Source organism: Salvia miltiorrhiza, chromosome 7, assembly GCF_028751815.1.
Source record: "Salvia miltiorrhiza cultivar Shanhuang (shh) chromosome 7, IMPLAD_Smil_shh, whole genome shotgun sequence".
Classification (NCBI taxonomy): domain Eukaryota; kingdom Viridiplantae; phylum Streptophyta; class Magnoliopsida; order Lamiales; family Lamiaceae; genus Salvia; species Salvia miltiorrhiza.
This window is the reverse complement of record NC_080393.1, coordinates 35337200-35341161: the sequence shown is the minus strand read 5'-3', so window position 1 is coordinate 35341161 and position 3962 is coordinate 35337200. Positions and strand designations below refer to the sequence as shown.

Here is a 3962-nt window from a genome sequence, read left to right as displayed (position 1 = left end):
GGCCCTATAAATAAGAAAACTTGAGTAAAATGAATAGATACAAAGAAAACTTAAATTCAGGCCCTATAAATTAAACATGCAAGATATTCAATAGTAATGGGATTTCTAACATTTACAGAATGTTGTCAACCTACAAAGAAAACTCACAACCAAACCTCATTCGATTACAAAACATACCTAGATTTGAATGAAAACACGGGCAAAACAATGAACTCACAAAAAGAATTCACGGGCAAAACAAAACTTAGAATCAAAACATAGTAAGAAAACCTACGAACATACAAATACAAAACTCATAAATAAAGTTAGTAAGAAAACTTACCATTGATCTCTTCGGCGCTCTGTATTGTAGAATTGATGATGGATGGCTATGGCTGAAAAGGGTTTTGTGAAAGAAATGATGGATAAAAGTGGAGAAGAAGAAGTTTAATGATGGATAAAAGTTAGTCTTTCCAACTTCTAAGTCTATAGTTCTTAATTAGTCTTCCAACTTATTTCTCTCTCACTCTCTCTCTATTTTTATTGAATCGAGAGAAATGGGGATTGATGGGAGTGGTGATTGATTACTATTGGAAGTAGTTGGTGATTAATAAATATTTTGAGTAAATAAATTAAATTCGTTATTTGTTTTTATAAGTAAGTAACTTTTAAACACTTTTAAATAGACGCATTTTAAAACATTTTTATATGTAAGTAAATTTAAAATATTAAAGCCCACTACAATATTAAAGCCCACCCAAATATAATTTTTGGGTTTGTTATTTAAATTTGATTTTCCACATTTAACAATCTTAGATTTATTTATTTGTTTAAAAGCTCACTACCATATATTTGATGACATGTATAAGTGAGCATGTTATTAATAACAATTTAATAAAAACCATTTATATTTATTTAACTCTCTCAATTTTAGGTCTTATCTTCTTAAAATTTAGATCATCAACTTTAATTTCAATTTCAATAATCTAAAATTTCATTTTACAACTTCAATATATTTACAAAAATTTATAATATTACTACTATGTATTATAAATTTGTACGAATAAGTAGACCGTGCATCGCACGGGTAAAAACTAGTGTCCATGATTATCTAAAGTAGAAGTACATCACGTTTTTTTAAATTACAGAAAAGAATTGGCGCTAAAATTTTATCGTTAAAACTGATGTTTCATATAATATATAGATTATAAATAATGAAAATGTGAGCCCAGTCATCCGAATCGAATTATATACATTAAATATTTATTAAATTAAATTATTTGATCAAGTATACTTGATCACTCAAAATAAACACCACTAGGGATGGGACCGTACGATGTCATCATTATATAACACGACTTGAGATTCCTGCTCTTCCCTTAATTCAAGGTCCTATGTGGCTTCCTAAGAATTCAATATTTCAAATCCTTGCAATTCCAGAGCATTTGAGTTTATAATATTTATCCTATGTGGTAAATTAATTTCACATGTACTATTTTATTTTAATCTTTATAACATAAAAGCATTACTTTTCTCTCCCAAATCCAATCCAATTTCTGATTCACGTATCCCCACCAGACCAAGACTCTCCTCCTTTCCCGCCGCTATTCGTTGTAGTCCGACTCCAAGTTGGCGTCGCTGCCCCGTCTCCACACCAGACTCCTCCCTCCGCACGCCGCGATTCGTACACCAGACACCCCCACAAAACTTAAAGAGTCACACAAAACCACGATTTTCAGAATTCTCTCTTCCAACCACAGACGCCGCATCACACCATTATCTTCTAGCCAACCCATTTTGAATTCTCTCTTCCAACCACAAAGACCGTACCATTCTCTCTTCTCTGATCCGACCATGTCTCCTGGCACAGTTGCTGTAAACCACCATATACGATTTTCTGAATTTTCTCTCACGCAAATCCAATTCTCATTTAATTCCCTGTCTCCACACCAAAGTCCGCCTCCTCCCGCTGCGATTCGCCACACTCCGGCCCCAAGTCGGCGCCACTCCCTTCCTCTCTCGTCGTTTCTCACCCTACCCCCAAGTCGGTGCCGCCGTCAATGGTTGTCCCGTTGGACATGGCTTCATTGACTTGGCTCTAGAGCAGTTCTTGATTAGCCATGGCAAGTGTTCTATTAGGTAAGATTATATTTGACTATTGTGAATATGGATTGATTAGAGAAATAACAAATTTTGGAAAGAATAAAATTATATACAATTATATGACTTACCTTTCAATCAATAATCAACCAATTTTAGATACAAATTAACAATGGAAACTTAATAATCTAGATTTTAGCTATAAATTCATTAGTTCAAATGATAAGAGTTTTACAGTCAACTGACGATGTTTTGTGGCTTCTACTCTTCATTTTGGTTCAAAGTAAGCTTAATTTTATTATTTATTTATTTTTAAAATATTTATTATTATCCCAAATGTGTTTTGAGATCGCCGTAATTCTCTTTTTTATCCGTGTTGTCTCCGTCTTGCAGATTGAAATTCCCTCCCCCTCCAAATGTATGTTAGATTTAGTTGTTGTTTCTTTCTTTTGGATTTATTTTCTTGATTGGTTATATAGATTTAATCTTTATTGAATTGTTAATCGTGTAAATCAATGATAATCTTTTGATTATATATATTTATGTTCTAGCTGACTTTTTTTTCCCGCACCAGCTATGTCGATGCATGCTTACTGCAGAACATGTGATAGTTTGCTGAAGTTTAGATTTGATCTTCGATCATATGCAGATAAGTTTTCGGATTCCTAGCATAATCATTAACATATATCAAGTATTGTGAGATACCAAAAGGTAGAGCTCTATATTGTTTGGATGTATACAAGAAAAAAGTTGACCGGGATTGTAAGTAATTGTTTATTATGTTATATGAAAATCAGCTACGTCGTTTTACCAAACTCTGGATATGACCATCATGTTAGTGGATGAGTTAATATTGTTAGGAGTACAATAGTGTGTGCTTTTAAGTATATATTAGTAAATTGTAGATTGTGCTGATTTGTTCTTCTGCAGCCTGAGAAGACATCGAGAACAATCAAAGAACAGCTTGAAGCTATAGCTCCTGCTTTGCAAAAACTTTGGAAGCAGAAGGATGACAGGTGTAGAATGGTAAAATATGGAAACATAGGAGAGGAAGAATAGTTTATTATGTTCAGTATTTAAAATACAATAGACCTCCCACAAATATATAGGGGAAAACTAGGGCTACAACATAAATAAGGAAAATTAAATACAAAATATTCTTCAACACTCCCCCTCAAGCTGGAGCATATATATCGATCATGTCCAACTTGATGCAAAGTTCAGAAAAATCATTTTTCGCCCAACGATTTAGTGAAAATATCAGCAATCTAGTTGGACGAAGAAGTGAAAGGAGTAGCAATAGTCTTACTCAAGACACACTCACGAATGAAATGACAGTCAACCTCAATATGTTTAGCTCTCTCATGAAACACTGGATTGTTAGAAATGTAGATAGCTGCTTGGTTATCACAATGCATAGGTAAAGGTTCATTGAAAGTGAACCCCAATTCCTCAAGTAGATTCTTCACCTATCATCTCAGTAGCAGTGTGAGCCATAGCTCTATACTTGGCCTCGGCAGAAGATCTAGCAACAGTCTGTTGTTTCTTACTTCGCCAAGTTACCAAATTTCCTCCCAAATAGGTGCAGTATCCCGAAGTAGACTTCCTATCAGTTTTAGAGCCAGCATAGTCAGCATCAGAATGTCCTTTGATCTTTAGATGACCATTCTTCTTGAATAGCAATCCTTTCCTGGGAGATTTCTTGATATATCGAAGAATTCAAATAGCAGCATCCTAATGAACTTGCTTAGGCTTATCCAGGAAACGACTAACCAAGCCAACAACAAAAGAAATGCCAGGCAATGTTACTCTCAAGTAGATAAGTTTCCCAACAAGTCATCTATACTTAGCTTTGTCCTTGAAGAAGTCTCCACTGTCAACCC

At 34.1% G+C, this 3962-nt stretch overlaps 1 long non-coding RNA gene across 1 annotated transcript; it reads left to right on the top strand.

Moving 5' to 3' along the window:
* Positions 1 to 1506: 1506 nt before the first annotated feature.
* Positions 1507 to 2990, top strand: LOC130996182 (uncharacterized). The gene is made up of 2 exons (XR_009092426.1): positions 1507 to 2118; positions 2729 to 2990. It is a non-coding gene; the product is annotated as an uncharacterized LOC130996182 (long non-coding RNA).
* The last annotated feature ends 972 nt before the right edge of the window (positions 2991 to 3962 follow it).